This window comes from Leopardus geoffroyi, chromosome B2 (genome assembly GCF_018350155.1).
Source record: "Leopardus geoffroyi isolate Oge1 chromosome B2, O.geoffroyi_Oge1_pat1.0, whole genome shotgun sequence".
In the NCBI taxonomy this organism is placed as follows: Eukaryota; Metazoa; Chordata; class Mammalia; order Carnivora; family Felidae; genus Leopardus; species Leopardus geoffroyi.
This window is the reverse complement of record NC_059332.1, coordinates 35,382,742-35,393,694: the sequence shown is the minus strand read 5'-3', so window position 1 is coordinate 35,393,694 and position 10,953 is coordinate 35,382,742.

The following is a 10,953-nucleotide window of genomic DNA, read 5'->3' as shown; positions in this document are numbered from 1 at the left end:
CCATAGAACTAAAGGTAACTGAGGTTCAGAGAAGTTCAGTGATCTGACTCAGGTCACACAGCAAGCAAATAAATAGCTGCGGTTGGAGCACGGGCCCATTTTCTTCTTAGTGTTTATTTCTGAGAGAGAGCACACACAAGCAGGGGAAGGGCAGAGAGAACGGGGGACAGAGGATATGAAGTGGGCTCTGTGCAAACAGCAGCAAGCCAGATGTGGGACTCAAACCTGAGATCATGACCTGAGATGAAGTCAGATGCTTAAGCAACTGAACTACCCAGGCATCCCTAGGGCATAGGCCTATTGCCTCCCACCCAGAGCCCTCTGCCCCTTGCCCTCTCTTACATAGTGGCTCTAGAAAGAGGCAAACACCCAGCACCCTTCATTTTCAGGTGACATTGATGAAAGACAATTCTGGAAATATCCACTAGTGCTTCTCCCAGATACAGAAGCAAGTGAGGTGCCCACTTCCTCCCACCCAGTTCACACCCCCAGCCCCTCTTGCACTCCATTTTTGCCTCCTTTAACCTAAAACATTTGCAGATTTAGCTTTTAAAAGATTGCAGAGAACAGGGGCGCCTGGGTGGCCCAGTCAGTTAAGGGCCCGACTTGGGCTCAGGTCATGATCTCACGGCTGGTGAGTTCGAGCCCTGTGTGGGGCTCTGTGCTGACAGCTCAGAGCCTGGAGCCTGCTTTGGATTCTGTGTCTCCCTCTCTCTCTGACCCTCTCCCACTCACACTCTGTCTCTCCGTCAAGAATAAATAAACACATTGGGGTGCCTGGGTGGCTCAGTTGGTTAAGCGGCCGACTTCGGCTCAGGTCATGATCTCACAGTCCGTGAGTTTGAGCCCCGCGTCGGGCTCTGTGCTGACAGCTCGGAGCCTGGAGCCTGTTTCAGATTCTGTGTCTCCCTCTCTCTCTGACCCTCCCCCGTTCATGCTCTGTCTCTCTATGTCTCAAAAATAAATAAACGTCAAGTAAAAAAAATTAAAAAAAAAAAAGAATAAGTAAACATTAAAAAAATTTTTTTTTTAATTGCAGAGAACAGAGGTACCTGGCTGGCTCAGTTAGTAGAGCATGTGACTCTTGATTTGGGAGTCTGAGTTCTAGTCCTATGTTGGGCATAGAGCTTACTTCAAAAAAATAAACTGAAATAGTAAAATAAAATAAATGTTTAAATCTTTAAAAAAAAATTTGCAGAGAACAGAATGTTAATTTGAACAGAAATCCCACTAAAAATTAGAACTCAGGCTTAGAACAGCTACAATTACTGACATCTAGGACTCTTCAGTGTCTAGAAATCTCTGTCCAGACATGCCCAGTTTTCTTCCTCTAATGCAGCTGACCTCAGGGAGGACAGGTCTTCTCTACTGCTGGCATAGGAGCCCAGTTAGGAGTGGGAGGGCACAGAACAGACTCTCTTGCCTACCTGATCTTGGATTTGGGCCAGGACTGCAGATGGACCTCAGGAGGGCCTCAAAAAGGCCAAGACCCCAGGACCAGTCCCCTCCTCCCTTTCTCCATGCAGCCCCCACCCCCAACATACCAAAGACTGCGTTGTCAAATGTCCAGAAGAAGACAGGCATATCCTCCTACTGCCTTGACTCCCCTTGGCTTTCAGGCATTTCAAAGAGACTTGACATTGTCTGTCTGTTTACTTTGGGGGAAAAAAAAGTTAATGAAGGCCCGTATTGAATTATTTAAAGTTTTGTGATACTGAACTTCACAAGATGATTCTTTTTGTTGTTGTTGTTGGGAAGTGAGTTCTGTTTTTTTTTTTTTTTCTATAACTTTTAGCTCACCACCACCACAACAGAATTCAACAAGTATTAAGCACCTACTAAGTGTCTAATACTGTTCAGTACTCAAAAAAAAAAAAAAAAAAAAAAAAAGAATTTCCAACCATACACTTGAGTGTGTAGCCAGGTGTGCCCTTAAAGGACTTCTGCCCTGAAGAGGGCAAAAGAGCAGGTTGTTGGAAGTCACATGCAAGATCTGATGCAAAAAATGCACACACACACACACACACACACACACACACACACCAGATCCCAGGCCAATCCCAAGAGATCTGCTGCAAAGCACATATTGCTGTTCAGAGAAATTCAGACCAAGGTCTCCTTGAGGTCTCGGGGGGGTCTCCTGTATCCCACCACCCCCCTCTTTGCCCCAAAGCAGGCAGCTCAAAGGATAAGCAGCCGCGAGTCAGTGCCCAACATGTTGGGACATGTTCCTGACGGCCGGAAGGCCAGTCAGGGCTACAGCCTGCTGCCTGGGCATGCTCCCCAGGAAGGAGGCAGCTTAGGGATGGAGAGAGGATCAGCCTGGGAGACAAGAAATTTCAGATCGGCTCCCACCAGGAAGCAGGTGATGACAGAAAGGAAAGGTGGAAAGCCCAAGCCTGAAGAAGGAGGATATAAGTAGCTACAGGGGCTGCTCAGGAAGGGAGAGGAAGTACGAGGAACAATGTCACCATTTCTCAGAAAATGTCTGGGGAGTCCCAAACAGGGGCACTTGGCTTTCAGAGGAATTCACCTCCACACAGGCTCCCAAGAAGCGAGACCCCCCCCCAAAAAAAAGACAGAACAGAAATATTATTGCACCACTGAGAAGAGCAGAAGTCCTTCTTCTTTGCTGCTTCTTCTTCTTTTTTTTTTTTTTTTTAAGGAAGAATGAGTTTGGGAGCCTTATCCCTGACTTGCTGGGGGCTTTACCCAGCCAATACAAAAGATTAGGACTACTAAACAGCAAGACAGAGAAAAAAGTCTGTGACAGAATATGTGCCACACAAACACTTCCAGACTCCCTAAGCTGACAATCTCACCTTCCCAGAGTCTGAAATTTCACCATTAGAAATTCATTTCTTTGGCATTAACTCATTCCGTTCTTTATTAAATAAACTCACATAGGCAAAGTGCTTAGCATAGTGCCTAGCTCAGAAATCACTCTGTGAATATTCGTTAATATTGTTGCTATAGAAGCGCCTCTAGGAAGGGGGTTTTCATCCCTGATTAAGTAATCACTTACTTAATCACTTACTTAGTGGGTACCTTAGATAGGTTTCCTAGAAAACACACCTGAAGTGGAGATACTCTTTTTTAAGTTTATGTATTTAAAGCGAGCTCAAGTGGGGGAGAGAGAGAGAGAGACAGAGAGAATCTCAAGCAGGCTCTGCACTGTCAGCACAGAGCCCAAGACAGGGCTTGAACTCATGAACCGTGAGACCATAACCCAAGGCAGTCAGACACTTAACCCACTGAGCCACCCAGGTGCCCTGAAGTGGAGATACTCTTGAACGAGGTTTCTTGGGGAGTGCATTCACAATCAACACCTGTGGGGGGGGGGTACAAAAGGAACAGGATCTAGCAGAGAGATGAGTTGGACTATAATGGAGACTGGAGACTCCAGACAGGCCCTAGCTGATCCCACAGGGAGCTCTGGAGCTGGGATGCCCTGCTGAGCTCCCTGAATTGAAGTAAGGGAGCTAGACCTTTATATTCCTGCTTTCACCAGTCATTTGAATGTGTCTGCCCCTGGGGTAGGGAGGGGGTGCATGACCTTGGACAAGAGAGCTCCCTTATATGGGGCCGATTCCTGAAGAAAGACTCATCAGCAACCCATGCTCCCAACAGCCAGTAGGGAGAATGTGTGCCTGGGTCCTGCAGAGGGTTCTGGGGGGGGGGGGGGCATACAGCACAGGTGAAAGGGCTGATCAGATCATTCAGGGACGAGAAGGTGGCGAGGAAACCCTGCGAACACAGGCAGCTGAGGAATGAAGGGCTCTCTGTACCTTGTACGTATTGTTCGCTGTTCCTAGAATGAGTTTTCCTGACCAACCTACCCCACCCACCTCCACTCCTTTCGCTACCTGTTGAACTCCTACTGATCCTGCACGACCCAACCCTCATGACCCTTCTGAAGGAGGCCTTCACAGGGCTTCCTCTGGCTCCCAGAACTGGTGAGCAATCCATTTCCCTGTGCCTTGCTGGCTTGCTTGGTTTGTGGGCCTAGTGCATTGCCTGAGCTGGGAACCTGGAGGGGATGAGCCCATATTTTATTCATCTTTGTACCTTTGAGGTCTAGCGGCCTCAGCCAGAGCTCATGGAATATTTATGAAATGGCCATTTTTGGCCTGCCCTCTGAGATTAGGCTTCAGTGTCACTGCTTCTGAGTCCCTTCTTCTATTTATTCATTCATCTATTCACTCATCCATTCATTTATAGATATATAAAATTAACACTCATTGCTCAACCCAAGAACCAGAACATTACAAATCACTGACACCTTCCTGTGAGTTCCTCCCTTATCCTGCAGTAAACACGATCTTGAATTTTATGTTGAGCTTTCCTTTGTTTTCAGTAGTTTCATCCCATGTGGCCAAGACCTTAACGCTCACCCACTTTTCTATGCGTTCCCAGCCCCTCCTTGTACTTACACAGGGTCACGTGACTAGTTCTGGCCAATGAAATGTGAGCATAAGTGACATTTGCCTCTTCAGGGCTGAAGCCAAGTGAAACTCTCCAGGCTTTCTGCCTCCCGTGGCTGTGGCAAAAGTGGGAGTGCGTGTCCCAGATGCTGCCACCTCAACATGGTGGAGCTTCCATCAGCCTGGGTTCCTGGCAGATTGTGTGGAACAGAGTACCCCACCGCTTTGTGTGGGATCTGTGAGAAAGCAGTAACCCTTTATTGTGTAAAGTCACTGAGATGTGGCGATTATTTGTTCCTGCACCATAACCTACCTAAGATTTATCCGCGTGGCCTTGGGTGGTTGCCATCTGTAGAAGGCCGTGGCACCCAATGAACTACACCTCTGGTTCTTCACACTCTCTCGTAGTTTCTTCCCCTTAAATCTGTCTAGGTTGTAACTCTTTGGGCCAATAGAATGGGACAGAAATAAGCTGGTACCCGCTCCAGGTTTAAGCCTTAAGAAGGTCTAGCATCTTTCTGGGGCACCTGGGTGCCTCAGTCGGTTAAGCATTCAACTCTCGATTTCAGCTCGGGTCATGATCTAGAAGTTCGTGAGTTCAAGTCCCGTGTAGGGCTCTGTGCTGACAGCTCAGAGCCTGAAGCCTGCCTCGGATTCTGTGTCTCCCTCTCTCTCTGCCCCTCCCCCACTCACGCTTTGTCTCTCTCTCTCAAAAATAAATAAACATTGGGGCGCCTGGGTGGCGCAGTCGGTTAAGCGTCCGACTTCAGCCAGGTCACGATCTCGCGGTCCCTGAGTTCGAGCCCCGTGTCAGGCTCTGGGCTGATGGTTCGGAGCCTGGAGCCTGTTTCCGATTCTGTGTCTCCCTCTCTCTCTGCCCCTCCCCCGTTCATGCTCTGTCTCTCTCTGTCCCAAAAATAAATAAACGTTGAAAAAAAATTAAAAAAAAAAATAAACATTAAAAAAAAAAAAGAAAGTCTAGCAACTTTCTGCTTTTGCATTCTTGGGGGCCTTGAAACATGTGTGAGACTTTGGTTACTCTGAGACCACCATGCTGTGAGAAATCATGTGGAGAGGCCACGTGCAAGATAACTGAACCCCTCCCCGACACACACCAAATAGCCCCAGCTGACCTCCTAGCTCATGGCCAGCATTAATGTGCCAGCCATGTGAGCAGCACCATCTTGAAAGTTGATTTCCCAGGCGAGCCTTCCCAGTCGAAGCCACATGGAGTAGAGACAAGCCATCCCCAATGTGCACCTGCCTGAATTACGGAATTGTGAGCAAATAAAGATTGTGCTTGTCACCATGTTCTAACATGGTGTCTTGTTAATTAAAACAGGGCTCAATCACTGTCACTGTTATTTAACATCCAGTGGTCCCCATCTCCTGTCAGGGAGCACTTGGGTTATTTCCAATATTGTGTTATTCTATTCCAACTATTCTTATCCAATTCTCTAGGGCACACATGCCAGAATTTGTCTTGGATATACACCTAGGAGTAGAACTGCCCACCATCTTCCTGTCAGGAAAAGTGATTGAGAAACACCACACCCAGTGTCTGGGCCCGTCTATCTCTTTCAGGATTATTGGAACAAGTGTAAAACACTGAACAAATATTAGGGATCATCATTGTTTGCATTTTTGTGGAGGAACAAACAGGAATCCAGAACAATGAAGCAGTAATGTCGGAATTACAGATATCAGACACCTGAGAGCAGACATTTGGTGGCAAAGGAAACTACCCACAGACACTGGGTTCACTGGCCTTCAAAGCTCCAAGACACCCTTCTCCCAGCCCCATTAGCTTAGAACAGCCTTCTGGATGATCCCCCAAAGAGTAGGAATTATGTGATCTTTCACTGTTTTCTTCTCTCATATTATCTTTAAGTACCTCCCAAAGAATAGCCCCGGCCTACACATCAAAGTCCTGAGGGTGTTGGGTTTGGATCTTTTGATTGCACAGAAGTGTGGAGTCTTAGGAAGTGAATTTCAGATTTATTATCTCACCCCTCACGATCTTTTCCTCCCTGCCTCCCCATCCATGACAGGTGTTGTGTGTGTATGAGCGTGTGTGTGTGTGTGTGTGTGTTTTAAGTAGACTCTACACCCAACATGGAGCCTGAACTCCCGACCCAGAGATCAAGAGTCACCTGCTCTACCGGCTGAGCCAGCCAGGCACCCCCACGACAAGTGTTTTAGACTCATATTACAGATGGGGAAATGGAGGCCCCAGGAGGCACTGACTTTGGCTGAGGTGACACAGGCAGAGAGTCTGGGCAGACCCAGGCCTCTGGCTGTGGCCCCACCCTCCCATCAGCTGCTTGTCCTTGTCTTTGCTTCCCTAGGATGGCTCTGAGCGTCACCCATGGTCATAATACCGCCAGGGCCATTGCCGAATGCCAACAGCTGCAACCACCAAGCCCCAAATGCTGGTGGCCCCAATCTCAGAGCGAGGGGGGAGACAATATCTCCCGTTCCACACATTCAGTTTGCTGTAAGGAATAATTGGACGGTTGTCCTCGTCTCCTTTTGGGTACATGTAAGCAGCTCAAGGCTGGACTTAGGAAGAAAAGTGGGGGGTGCGTGTGCGGATGCTACTACCCACTGTAACAAATAAAGTCTCCAACTGATTTTCAAGACCAACCCAAAGAAGTGTATTTCTCACACACGTATGAATACAACTAAGGTGTTATGGCCGTCGAGTAGCTGACCTCCACGTGGTGATTCAGGGATGCAGGTTCTTTCCATCCTGTAGTTCCCCATCCCCTAGGACATCAGGGTCTCTGCTTCCAGCAGGCCTATGCCTTTCTTCACATCTGGCTCAGAAGTCACGTGTATCATTTCCCACCCCCATTTCATTGATAAGAACTTGTCATGCGTCCCCACCTAGATGCAAGGGTCAATGTAGTCCCTGGATAGGGGCACAGATTTATGATGAGCTGCTAGTCATCTGTGCCACAGCAGGAGAGAGAGGCAAATGAAAGCCTCTCCCTGCCTTCTACCCCCGCCCCCCACCTTCCTATAAGAGAGTCTTTTCCTTTTTTTTTTTTTTTTATGAGAGTCTTTTTTTTTGTTTTTTTTTTTTTTCAACGTTTTTATTTATTTTTGGGACAGAGAGAGTCAGAGCATCAACAGGGGAGGGGCAGAGAGAGAGGGAGACACAGAATGGGAAACAGGCTCCAGGCTCTGAGCCATCAGCCCAGAGCCCAACGCGGGGCTCGAACTCAGGGACCGCGAGATCTTGACCTGGCTGAAGTCGGACGCTTAACCGACTGCGCCACCCAGGCGCCCCGAGAGTCTTTTTTTTTTAAATGTTTATTCTGAGAGAGAGAGAGAGAGAGAGAGAGAGAGAGAGAGAGCACAAACGGGGGAGGAGCAGAGACAGAGACAGACACACACACAGAATCCGAAGCAGGCTCCATGGGGCTCGAACTCACAAACCGTGAGATCACGACCTGAGCCAAAGTCAGAAGCTTAACCGACTGAGCCACCCAGGCGCCCCAGGAGAGTCTTTTCCTGCTGAGTTTCTGGACCTTGCCACAAGAAGAACAGTGCCACCTCTGAGCCGCGTGAACTTAGACCTCAATATCTTCATCTATAAGATGGGTACTTTCATATCCACGGTCTTGCAACCTCCCTGAGAGGATGGAAAAACATGAAATAGGCCTGATACTCCTCAGTTCCCAAAGGAGGAAACCAGCACACAAAGAGACAGTGTGACTTGTCTAAAGTCACACAGCGGGATCCAATTTCCTCTCTCTGGTACACAGGTTTGTTTTGTTTTGTTTTGTTTTGTTTTTACTAGTCAACATCAAAGTCTGCTGAGAACACTGAAATGCATGGAAAACCCCTTACTCAGCAAATCCATCTGAAAACTGCCTGGGGGCCTTGGAGGATTGTTAAGAAAGGGCCTTTTATTGCCTGAAATGCAGGTACAGAGACCCTGACAGGTTCTTGATGGGGTTTGTGGGAGCCAGCCTGGCTGGTGGGGCGGAGGGTGAGGCTTCAGGGAGGGCCCCATCCTCTATCACCGTGTAGAGGCCTGAACTCTCTCCATCAGACCTCGCTCCCTCTAGTTCACTGCCTCTCAACAGAGTGGGAGGAAAGGAAAACCCCTTTGGAAAAATGTTCAGATCCTGCAAACATATGGGCTCTCTCTGGAAGAAGACACAAGAAATAATGACTGCGTCACCCACGTCCGGGGCACCGAGCACCATCCAACTGCGTGGACAGTGCCCCCTGGAGTTGTGCTGTGTACAGCCTGCTTGGCCCGGGGTACGAGGTAGGCTTATTCCTCATAATGTATCTTTGTAATCATTAATATCATTTTGTTTTTTTAATGTTTAGTTATTTATTTTGAGAGAGAGAGAGAGAGAGAGAGAGAATCCCAAGTGGGCCCCACACTCAATGCAGAACCCAACGTGGGAATCAATGTCACGAATCATGAGATCATGATCTGAGCCAAAATCAAGAGTCGGACACTTAATCGACTGAGCCACCCAGGCGCCCCTCATTTTATTTTTTTATGTTTATTTACTTAGTTTTGAGAGAGAGAGAGAGAGAGAGAGAGCGTGTGGGAGCTAGGTAGGGGCAGAGAAAGGGAGAGAGAGAATTCCAAGCAGGCTCTGTGCTGTCAGCACGATTTCTGGCCCTCTCCAAACCTACTGAATGAAAATTGGGTGAGGGTCAGCCAGCTACACAAGTTCACAGGTCATTTGAAAAATCTCCCAGGTGCCTGAGACATCCACATCCTGCACCCTCACAGCTTTGGGGACCCTGATGTAGTTAGTCTATCCAAGCTCAAGACCCCTTCCTCAGCTTAAGAAGTTCTCAGCAGATCCTTCTACCCTGGTGAGAATGAGAGAAGTAGGGATGGGGGTACAGGACGGGTGCTCGAGGCTGAGTGAGCAGAAGGCTGGCTTTTCCTCCTGGGCAGTCGGCACCCCCCACCCTGCAGCCCTGAAACCCCCACTCCCTTCCCCCTCCCGCCCGCAGAACGCCAAGTCAGCCTCTCTGGAGGCACAGCTCAGGCTTGGCCTTGCCCGGGCTAGTCTTTTGTTACATCATCTTCTGGCCTTGCGGGTGCCAGGGGAGCCAGCCGCCCACTCACCGCTGGATACAACCAGCTAATTATATCACCCAGAGACCCAGGGCGGGAGCGTGTGGGCATTTTTCAGCTGACCCAGCCTGTTTCTACTTGCTCTGCATGATCGTTCTTGATTTTTCAAAATAATAATAACCACTACCAGCCAGGAAAAGAAAAAAAAAAATCGCCCGGGGCTGTGGAGCAGGCTGCTGGAGCAGGAGCCCCGGGCCACCTGCTGCTGCAGAGAGACCTACTCAGCATTCTTGGTTTACAAAATGAAAAGCAAGTCTCCGGACTCCCAAATCAGGGCTCCGTAGGCGAAGCGGCTCTCAGGACAGGATACGCTGGAATCAGCAGAATCAAAAAGACAAATATTGTTTCGAGGGCATCAACAACAGTAGCACAGTAATGTAGTTTTTCCAAATCTTTCAAGTTCCATTTATAGTTTAGTCAAAAGTGCAGGGAGTTCTGCTTCTCCATAATTTCCTGTATTTATTTTTTTTGAGGAGACAATGCACTCACGTGTTTCGTAGTCAAAAGATGCAAAAGAAAATGCAGTGAAAATGTTCTATCCTATCCCTGCCCTCCAGCCACCCATTTCCTTCCCAGAGGCTGTGGCTGGTTGCTGCGTCTCCTGCCAGAGGTAGACCCGTGAACATCCAGGTCCCCAGTCCTTCCTCCAAACCCCAGGGGACAGAGTGGTTTCAGAATCTAGAACTTTTCAGATTTCAGACATGTAATAAGGTGCAAATGCACGTATTCAGTAACACCCCCCACCCGATTAGGTTGTGTATTAGGATGACTCACCTTTGGGGTTTCCATACCGTCAGCTCCGTGCCCAGGGAACCCTGTCGGTCCCAGGCAAACAGGATGATTGGTCACCCGAGGTCTGGGGTGTAAGATATTCACACTAATAGGGGTAAGTAACACTGCAAAATGTCTTCACATCCTTTTAGCTCTGGTATTGCTACCGTACAAATTTGACACAAACCAAAGATTGTGTATATATATGAATATATAAATATTCATATATTCCCATCACCTGGCCACATGGAAGCACAGTGTGGGGCACGTTGCTTTTTTCCACTCAATTTGTCCCACAGCTGTTCCACGTCGGTACAAGGAGCCCCATTCCCTTTGCCATCGCATGGCACTCCATCATGTGGACAGACATTTTGGCCGCCCCTAGTCTTTCGTTATTACAAACACACATGGTTTTAGATGTAGCTGCCTGCATGGCAGGTAGCAAAGGAAGAACTGATCTTCATTTCTAATGCTTATTTGTGACTGAAAGTTTAAGTCCGAGCCTGATCAAGAGCCCGGCAAGGGGCACTTGGGTGCCTCACAGTCAGTTAAGCAACCAACTCTTGATTTCAGCTCAGGTCATGATCTCACGATTCGTGAGTTCGAGCCCCATGATGGGCTCTGTACCGACAGCGG